An 11,177-nucleotide genomic window follows, 5' to 3' on the forward strand; every position below is an offset into this window, starting at 1 on the left:
CTTCTGAATACGGCTCAAACCTCTGGAAGTTCTCTGTCAATGTATGGTTGCAGCCATTTTTATGTTATCTTTAGTAAAACTTTACTTACATGGGATATCAGTTATATTGTCCAGTGACTTCCACATTCTGTTGTGTTGCCTACCTTTGGAATGGGCACAAATATGGATTTCTTCCAATCATTTGGCCAGGTAGTTGTTTTTCAAATTTCTTAGCATAGATAAGTGAGTGCCTCCAGTGCCACATCAGTTTGCTGAAAGATTTCAATTTGTATTCCATCAATTTTCAGTGCCTTGTTCTTTGCCAATGCCTTCAATTCAACTTGGACTTCTTCCTTCAGAACCATTGGCTCTTAATCATATGCTGCCTCTTGAAATGGCTGAACATCGGCCCATTCTTTTTTGTACAGTGACTGTGTATTCCTTCCATCTTTTTTTTTTTTGAGTACCTACACATCATTATAGGTAGTGATGAAGTTTATTTCCACAATGCTCTTTTAATCACTCAGTCTTATGAACACCTAAACCCCTTATAATGCAAAAAAAAAAAAAAAAAGACCAGTTTATAAAATTGGACAATTTTCATGTTTTCAAAATAACATCATAAATAGTTCTTGATGACTACAGATGGGTAAGGCTATTTGGTAGTACTCAGAAACACAGGTAATAGTGATTTTCCTGGTTGTAGTCTTCACCAATAAGGAATGACTTAAAGGAAACTGCTGTCAAACCAGTAAGACTGCATTTATGCATCCATGATTTTCAGGAATGTTGGTAACTTGAGCATATTTCCCCCAGATAACCTTGCTTCCTTGTGTCACCAGGCCCAACTCGCTCACGTTCACTTCAATGACAGTCCCTTTGGTGATCACACCCAAAGTTGTACAGAGTGGGGATGAGGGATTCTCTTCATACCAAGTTATCAGTAAGCAAAAGGTGACTTTAAGTCCAGGATGTGCTGCATGAGCCTTCTTGAAACGTAAGCCCATTGGTCTGATGAATCTTTCATATTTAGGTGGTTTTTTGTGTAAAGCCATCTCCAACAAAGCAGACTTTGGTAACCATCTTTTTTCCATGCTTTCTTTTTTCTCTTTCCTGTCTGAATAACTTTTGATACTTCTGTTTCTCCCTGGGCACAGACTTTGAGCAAAGGGACTTCCCATTTTCCTGCTCTCTTCTTTCGTTTTGTTTAATCCTATTGGAAAGTACGTTAGCTCGGGACTGCCCCTCTCTGTCCTGCAGATAGGCAGGTACTGCACCTTGTGGAGTCTTCTCATCATTCTTTGGTTTGGTGTTTCTCTTTTCATGCATCTTGATAGCGTTTTTCATTTGTATTTTCTCAGCATGGTGCTGTTTATGGTAGAGCTTAGCCTTTGGACCCATCATCTTTTAGGCCTTCTTCGAACGTTCTCAACTTTCCTTCTTTCTCTTTTTCTCATGATAATCCAAATGACATCCATAGCGCTTACGGTGTAACTCAACATATTCATTTTGTGACATGGTGATGGCAGCAAAGCCACCGGGCGCAGTCTCCGGGGCATGAAGAACTATCCCTTCCATCTTCTTTTGATGCCTTCTGCATCATTCAATATTTTGCCCACAGAATCCTTCCATACCACAAGTCAAGGCTTGAATTTTTTTTTTTTCAATTTATTCTGCTTGAAAAATGCTAAGCGTGTTCTTCCCTTTTGGTTTTCTAACTCCAGGTCTTTGCATATTATAACCCTATGCAGGGTCGCTATCAGTCGGAACCAACTCTATAGTGCTTAACAACAACAATAACAATTACATACCTGCTTTCTTTCCTGATATTATTAATTTATGTCTTCTCTTTTTTCCCTTGGTCAATCTAAGAGTTTATCAATTTTATTGATTTTTTTCAAAGTACCAGCTTTTGGTTTCATTCTTTTTTTTTTTCCCCCCAATTATTTTTCTGCTTTCAATATCATTTACTTCTGCTGGTTATTTCTTTCTACTTGTTTTTGGCTTAATTTGCTCTTTTTTGCCTTCGTTTCTGAAGATGCAAGCTTGTATTGTTGATTTGAGACCTTTATTATTTTCTAATATAAGCATTTAATGCTGTAAAATTTGCTCTTAGCTCTGTTTTATCTGCATTTCATGACTTTTAGTATATTGCATATTCATTTCCATTGAGTTCAAATTATTTTCTAATTTATCTGGGGACTACTTCTCTGACCCATAGGTTATTTTGAACTATAATGTTTACTTCACAAATACTTGGGAACTTTTCCATTGCCTTTCAGTTCTTGATTTCTAATTAATTCAGAGAACACATTTTGCATTATGCAGATTTATCAATATTTGCTAAGGTGATTTTATGGCAGGACATAAGTCTTCCTTGGTGATCTGCCCATACTGCTAACTGTGCAGTTTTCTGCTTCAGATCGTCTTGGGTCAAAGTCAGAAAATAAAGGAAAAACTTACTGGAATTCTTGCCACAGTTCTACTGGTTTTTCTCAAGTTTTGATGTCCTACCTCAATCTGCTTGCTATTATTTATGTTTCACATAATAATAAATATTATAGTTTATTATTAAATAGTTGTTTTTCAATCTGTCCAGAAGCTTTCATTGTAATCCCTGGGAGAAATGGTCTACCAGCTTGTTTCTCAATGTCTTTTTTTTTGAGATAATTTTAGATTTCTAAAAAAGTTGAAAAAATAGTAGAGAGTTCCTGCATGCCTTTCATTCCACTTCCTCTTTTGTGGACATTTTGCATGAAGATGAAACACTTATCAAAACTAAGAAATTAACTTTGGCATATTACTTCTAACTAAAGAACAGATGTTATATGGATCTCATCAGTTTTCCCACTAATGTCCTTTTTCTACTCCGGGATCCAATCCAGGATCCCACACTATGTTTATTTGTCACGTCTCCTTAATCTCCTTCAGTCTGTAACAGTTCTTCAATCTTCCCTTGTTTTCCATAACCTTGACACTTTAGAAGAGTACCGGTCAGTTATTTTGTAGAATGTCTGTCCATTTGATTTTGCCTGAGGTGTTCTTATGATCACATTGAAGTTACTGGAGAAAATATTACAGAAGTGAGGTCAGGCCTTTCTGACTGCATCCTATCAGGAGTATAATGTGTATGACTAGTGATGTTAACTTCGATCACTTGTCTACAGTGTTATCTGCTGGGTTTCTTCACTACAGATTTCCTACTTTACTCTTTGTGGTTAGTATACATTTTGAGGGAGATACTTTGAAACTATGAAAATATCCAATTCTACTTAAAATATAACCCACTGAATTTAGTATCCATTGGTGGATCGAGGAAGAATTGATGCATTTGAATGATGGTGTTGTTGTTGTTTTATGTGTCATCAAGTTGATTCTGACTCATAGTGACTCTGTCTAGGGTTTCTAAGAAGCAACTAGTAGGTTTGAACTGCCGACCTTATGGTTCTCAGTCCAATGCCAATCCTACAGCGCCACACCAGAAGTCCATTTGAAAGTACCACGGATTGCCAGAAGAACAAACAAATCGGCTTTGGAAAAAGTACATCCAGAATATTTCTTAGAAACGAGATGACAAGACTTTGTCTCTTGTACTTTGGACATGTTATGTGAGCCCAGTCCTTGGACATCATGCTTGGAAAAGTGGAGGATCAACAAAAGAGAGGAAGATCCCCAAAGAGATGGACTGACATAGTGGCAACAACCAGGACTCAAGCATGACAACAGTTGTGAGGATGGCAAAGAACCTGGAAGTGATTTGTTTTGTTGTATGAGAGCAGGCTCAACACCAAGAACAAGTGGATTGTTAGCTTTACAGTCCAGGCTCAATAGATTATCGTTACAAGAATGCTGATGATGGTGATGAATTGGATCCTGGAAAAACATTTGACAGACACGGACTCTGAAACTAGTTATGTTTACCTGGAGTCTCACTTTTATCCTTCATACAATGGAATAATTATGGCTCTACCTTCACTGGGCTATGGAAGTTTTGGAATGAAATGCTGACAATACCCAGCATATGTCTTGGGATAGATGGTGCTGTCATCTTATTTCAGATAAAGGGCTCTGAGGGCTGGGAAGTAGCAAGATGGGGTGAGGCAGTGCTCTGAGGGCACTGGATAGGAGTGGTCTTAGAGGAATCCCCACAATTGTCTGCCATCAACAAGCTGAGGGACACCTTGCTCTCCCTCTGGACCCTCTCTGATTGCTCTGCACATCCACCTGTCCACACCCACCATGGCTACCAGTCAGCAGCTGGTAAGAAAATAGCGCCTGGTAGACAGCAAAGGCTTTGGTGAACACATGATGGAAAGAGGAGTGGGAATGGCTCTGCGAAAAACGGGTGCAGTGGCCAAACCTGATTGTACCATCACCACTGAGGGCAAAACCCTCACCTTCAAAATGGAAAACAACACTGTTTTCTTGTAACCTGGGAGAAAAGCTTGAAGAAACTACAGCTGGTGACAGAAAAACACATCTGCAATTTTACAGATGGTGCTTTGGTTCAAAAAGGGTGGGATGGGAAGAAAAGCACAATAATAAGAAAACTGGCAGATGGGGAACCAATTGTGGAATATGCTAGAAACAATATCACCTGTATATGGACCTACGAAAAAGGAGAATAAAAATTCCATCTTCATTTGAAGGAAGAATTAGTTGTGAGAATGAACAAGCTCAGTTCAAATCTCCACACTGCTGCTTTTTAAAAAAACTGTGTTCTATTATTTCTCCAACAAACATTCACATGCAACCGTTTCAAAGTGTTGATTTAATTAGGATCATCCCTTTGGTTAGTAAATAAATGTGTGCTTAAAAAAAAAAAAAAGGAGTTGTGGGAGGGACTTCTGGTAAGAATTTGGACAAGACAGACACACCGCAGGGACCCTCTAAAATAAATATGTTGTTGTTAAGTGCCTTCAACTGAGTTCCAACTCATAGCAACCCTGTACAAGGTTTCCAAGGAGCAGCTGGTAAGTGTGAACCAGTGACTTTGACCTTGCAGTTCAGCGCATTAACCCGCTGCACCACACAGAGGGGAGACCAAATGAGACAGAGACAGATGAAAATCCTGGAACCCTGAACTTCCGAAGAAAGGTTAGAGAAGTGGATTGAGTGCTTGCTGGGAGGAGAGGCTGAGCAGGGACAGTGAGAGAGAAGAGTGACTGGTGAACAGCTGGACAGACTCTGGTGAACAGCTGGACAGACTCAATGCAGCCATCCTGAGCTTTGTGAGCAGCTTTGGCAGCAGAAGGTGGCCTGGCAGAGAAGAGCCACACAGACAACGGGGAAAGGTGCGATATTCCTTCTTTTTCCCCATGCTCCCCTGATGACCAGAGGTGTGGCCAGTTCTCACCCTCATCCATCCCCAGCACAGCCCCTGATCCCTGGGAGTTAAGAACCAAGTGGTTGGGAGACATGCCAGTGTGAGGCAGGGGCTGGCTCTTTTGGTGCCTGGATTCAGGTAGGCTCAGCTCTAGACCTACAGACCCCGCGGAATCACCAGACCAGCACTTAGCCAGTCACCCTGCCCCCAGCCGCCCTGTGGTCCTAACAGACACTGAAACCAGCTCCATCAAGGGTCTCCATGAGCTACTTCCGGATTGAGTGCCCTGAACACTGAGGCCAATAGGAACTCCATCTAGAGCCAGAAGGAATCTGCTGCCACATTCCTCCTCATCCACCTCGGGAGCTCCTTGGCTTGCAGGACCACCCCCACAAGCCTCGCATTTTCTCCTCTCTGGGTCCAACAGCTGCACTATTTTTTTGTTTTTGTTTTTCTCCTTTTGTTGTTTCATAGTTTTTTGTGTTTTTTTCTACTACACAACATTGAAGAATACCGATGAATCTGTAAAACACCTCACAATATGAGTGAACTTGGAGGACATTATGCTGAGTGCAACAAGTCAATCACAAAGGGCAAATATTGTATGAGACCAATGTTATACAAACTTAAGAAAAGGTTTTCTTGATAAAAGAAACATTCTATGATGGTTATGGGGGTGGAGTGCGAATAGTACTCACAGGCTAGAGGGTAGACACGTTAACAGGGGTTACAGGGCAGGCAATATATAACATGAGGGAGGTTGGCAGAGGAAAGATGAAGGAAGTGGGAAGAGGAATGCAAAAGAAAATAAAAAGATGACTATTGGGACATGGACAGGATTACAGTCATTATAATGAAGCAAAGTATGTGATTTGTTGAATGCAAAACTGATGATCTGCTCTGTAAACCTTCACTCAATTCACAATAAAAAGTTTTTTGTTGTGGCCACTACAAGAACAAGTTTGCTGGGGAGGCACTGAGGCAATCAATCAAGTCCCTTCAGGATAAACCCTGCTCCAAGACTGAAACTCAAAGGGAACACACAAGCAGGCATGTAAGCTTGCTGGCGACCACGTTGGTCTACATGTGAATGGAAGTGAGGGAAAGGCAGCAATGAAGAAATGGGCTGAATCTGACCATGTTCCATAGACTACTGTTGATCTGGAGATGAGAGAGAGAAGAGGAAGTGTTGGTTGGTCTGAAGTGTGGTGAGACCTGGGAACTCCTGAGCCCATGGACAAGGACATAGCCACAGAGGGCTAGAGCTGAGAGTGAAGTGTCCGGCTGATATGAAGTGAGGGGAGATGCACAAGAATGCCCAAACTTTCAGATAATACCCATTCGACCTAGCTTTGATGGCTTGATGATCAGAACTCGACTAGAGGAAGATTAAAAAAATTTTTGATAAAGGAAACAAATGTAAATTGCTACAATTTGAGGAACTTGACCTATATTTATGGATGTAGTAGCTCAAAATACCAACTGAGAGGGAAGGAGTCTTCACATCAAGGATCAATCCTATCCCCTCTGTACACAGGGTTGATAGGGACGGGTAACTTAGATACTGGCTACCTAAAATGGGTAATAAAGGCACAAAGTGACTAGCTTACAAGTGTTCAAGAGGGAGTTTAGTTTCAGAGTATGTGGGGGAAAGTAGAACCCCCACTGAATAGTTTTCATCTTGTCTAGATGGATCTGGTGAAAGAAGATGGGGATAAGACTCTTATGATTCAACAGTGAATAATTGTTATCATGATTAATTGTGACTATCACAACTGTAAAGGTAGACATTTTGTAACAAAAAGGGGTAGTAGTTAATCTTATATTCCAGGAACAGAGGACCCAAGGACCATCAATGGAAAAAACCATAAGTGGAATGTAGGACCCTATTCAGAGAAACAAGGACACCAGAGATGGAGGCAGAGATGTCTACAGGACTCTAGACTCATGGAAAGAGAAAGGCTGTGTGCTGACAGCCAGGAGGCAGGCTTGCAGAATGTGCCCTTTGGTTGGTTGTTTAAATGCTTATATATTCCTGAGTGTTTTTGTGTACATTCAACAACAAAAAAAGAAGGAAATAGAAGCAAATACTGTTGAATCATGATGCATGGAGGAGATTGTAATCATTGCAATGGAATGAAATTCGATAGGATGAGTATAAAACTGATATTCTCCCATGAAAACTATCACTCAAGTCACAATAAAAGTATTGAAAAAAAAAGAAGCTGGGGGAGAGAGGTTGTCCCTGGAGGTCAGAAAGGAGTCCAGAAAAATTCCCAAACTGGTCCAGCTTTCTGGAGGGGAATTCAGATAAAGAAGGCTTGGAAGACATCATCAGATGGAACTTGGGGAAAGGCTGGTGCAGATAGGCTTTTACTAGAGGGGCCCTGATGCCACAATAGGTTTTAGTGACCACAGTCTTGCATCCAGGCCTGAGAAATGGGCTGCCAGGGAATGTCAGGGATCTGGATGCCCCTCTTCCTAATACGAAAGTGTCTAAAGGATTATTCTAGAAACCACCCAGCTGAGTGAATTAATCAGGACTCTAAAGTGGGGTGTACATACATTTATTCTTCCACGCTGTCATTGATTCAACAAATCTTTGTTGAATACCAACTATGCATCAGGCTCAGTGTTGGGCCGAGGGAATATACCACATAACAGAGAACAAAGCAGCTCATGGATCCCTAGTCTGGTGAAAGGAGATATAAGAAACAAGCACATGAACAGGATTGTCCCAGTAGCATATTATCATATAACAAACAATCCCTCAACTTAAAACAACAGCCGCTTATTTTATCTGGATTTATGACCCACAGAATATATATATATATGGATTCTATGGATCGGAAATCTAGGCAGGACTTGGCTGGGTGATTCTCTGCTCCCTGTGGCATCAACTGGGGTCACTTGATGGACTCAGCTGACCAATAAGGAGTATGTGTGTTGGTGGGTGTATGTGTGTGTGTGTCTGGAGGATCCAAGACAGCTTCACTCACATGTGCATGATTAAAAGGATGAACTACCACCACCTAGAGAGCCTACTAACACAGTGGTCTCAGGCTTGTCAGTATCTTACATGGTAGCTACTTATCCCAGAGTAAGTCCAAAAAGCCAGGGCTGAGGCACCATGGGCCAGTCACTTCACCTTTCTAGGCTTTCTTTTTCTTATCTTTGCAATGAGAGGGCTGGGTTAAGTGGTATCTAATGGACCTCCCAAGAAGCCCTGGTGGCACAATGGTTAAGTATTTGGCTGCTAACTGAAAGCCAGGCGGTTCAAACTCACCAGCCACTCTGTAGGAGAAAGACTTGGCAATCTGCTCCCATAAAATTACAACCTAGGAAACTATGGGCTAGTTCTACCCTGTCAGGCAGGGTCTCTGTGAGTCAGAATCTACTGAACTTGTTACTCCACGGCACACAACAACAGCAACAGCAAAGGACCTCACAGTCTAAGGCCTCTTGCTTAATTTTAAACATCTCTAGTCCAACCTGAAGTATGAGAGACGAAGCTTAGCCATCCTGGCCTCCAAGGAGCACTCTGGCTGCACTTCTTCCAAAACAGATCTATTGGTTCTTTTAGCAGTCCATGGCACTTTAGTGTTCTCCTCCAACACCACAACTCAAAAGCATCAATTCTTCTACTATCTTCCTTATTCACTGTCCAGTTTTCACATGCATATGAGGTTATTGAAAATACCATGGCTTGGGTCAGGCGCACCTTAGTCCTCAAGCTGACATCTCTGCTCTTCAACACTTTAAAAAGTTCCTGTGCAGCAGATTTGCCCAATGCGATACGTCGTCTGATCTCTTGACTGCTGCTTCCGTGAGTGTTGATAGTTGATCCAAGAAGAATGAAGTCCTTGACAACTTCAATCTTTTCTCCGTTGATAAGAATGTTGTTTATTGGTCCAGTGGTGAGAACATATTGTCAAGAGGGAACAGTCACTAGAGAAGGATGTCATGCTGGGTTAGATGGAGGGTCAGAGAAAAAGAGGAAGACCCCCAACAAGATGGATCGGCCAGGTGGCATCATTGATGGCATCAAGTGTGGCAGCGATAGTGAGGTTGGCCCAGGATCGGACATTGTTTCATTCTGCTGTGCATGGGGTCGCTATGAGTCGGTTCTGACTCGATGGCACCTGACAACAACAACAACAGTCCAACCTAGTGAAATTTAAAATGTCGTAGCTTGTGGTGCAACCAACTCATCCCTGCTCACACATACTCACCAGGAGACATGTGTAAGGATTCAGAGCAGCATTGTTCAGAATAGCAAAACCCAAGAAACAGCCCAAAGATCTCTCAACAGGAGACTGGGTAAATAACTCAAATAGTGGAATACTACACTACACATTCTGGTGTGACACTGTAGGATAAGCTCTGGCCTATATAAAGTCTCTATGAGTCGGAATGACTCTACAGAATGACTCTACATATTATGGGACCAGGAGCGTTGGTGGCACTTGTAGAATAAACACTGGACTGCTAAACACAAGACCAGCAATTCAAACCCACCAACTTCTCTGTGGGAGAAAGACGAAGTTGTTTGAACCCATAAACACTTACAGGCTCTGTTAGAACTGATACCACGGCACACAACAGCAAACAGCAATACTGGACGGCTAAGCACAAGGTCGGTTACTAGAACCCACCAACTACTCCACAGGAGAAAGATGAAGTTGTCTGCTCCCACAAAGATTTACGGTCTTGGAATCCTGAATAAGTTCACTACTCAATGGCAGTAGTTTTGATTTTTTCTAATTGTAGTGTTGTTGTTAAGTGCCGTCTGTCTAGTCGGTTCTGACTCATAGCGACCCTGTACAGGGTTTCCAAAGAACACCTGATAGGTTTGGACCTCGGACCTTGTGGTTCGCAGTTCAGTGCTGATCATACAGCACCACACCATTACTCTAGTTTCCATGATAACCACTAGAGGACGCCGCGTAACCAGTCTTCGTCACTCAGCAGGCCTAGGCCACGTTTCTCATCAGCGGTAGCACAGTTACAGCTCTTCCCGGAGAGGGCGCCAGTGACCAGAAGAAAGTCAGAGCAGGCACCCAGTTGTCAAGTGTTGCATGAATGTGCCCAGCAGCTTTGTGTTACACCAGCCCATCCAGCTCTTTCTCTGCCTGTAAGAGATCCCTGAGTCTCAAGCAGACCCTTTTCTGTCTCTTGCACCAGTGCCTTTAAGCTTGTACCTGGTATTCTGGAGAGCATCTAGGTTTTGTGGGGCCTCTAAGGGAAAAACATTGCATCTCTTTTGTGGGTGTGTAAATTCTACAAATATATAAGTCCATACGAACAATTGCCTGAGCCATCTGCAGGGGGTGTTGTTGGGTGCCATCGAGTCAGTACTGACCCATAGTGACATTATGCACAGCAGAAGGAAACACTGCTTGATCCTGGGCCAACCTCACTACTGTTGCCACGCTTGAGTCCATCGATGCTGCCACTTGGCCCATCCATCTCGTTGGGGGTCTTCCTCTCTGACCCTCCACCTTACCAAACATGATATCCTTCTCCAGTGACTGGTCCCTCCTGACAATATGTCAGAAGTATGAGGGACAAAGTTTGGCCGTCTTGGCCTCCAAGAAGCACTCTGACTGCACTTCTTCCAAAACGGATCTGTTGGTTCTTTTGGCAGCCCATGGCACTTTGAATATTCTCTTCTAACACCATAACTCAAAAGCATCAATTCTTCTACGGTCTTCCTTATTCACTGTCCAGCTTTCGCATGCATATGAGGTTATTGAAAATACCATGACTTGAGTCAGGTGCACCTTAGTCTTCAAGCTGACATCTTTGCTCTTCAACACTTTAAAAAGTTCTTGTGCAGCAGATTTGCCTAATACAATACGTCATTTGATTT

The 11,177-nt window shown here is 42.3% G+C and overlaps 1 pseudogene; it reads right to left on the reverse strand.

The window, feature by feature from the left end:
- Positions 1–722: 722 nt before the first annotated feature.
- LOC102842835 lies at positions 723–1,497 on the reverse strand (annotated as a pseudogene).
- Between the last annotated feature and the right edge of the window lie 9,680 nt (positions 1,498–11,177).

This window comes from Chrysochloris asiatica, unplaced genomic scaffold (genome assembly GCF_000296735.1).
Source record: "Chrysochloris asiatica unplaced genomic scaffold, ChrAsi1.0 scaffold00039, whole genome shotgun sequence".
Lineage (NCBI taxonomy): Eukaryota > Metazoa > Chordata > Mammalia > Afrosoricida > Chrysochloridae > Chrysochloris > Chrysochloris asiatica.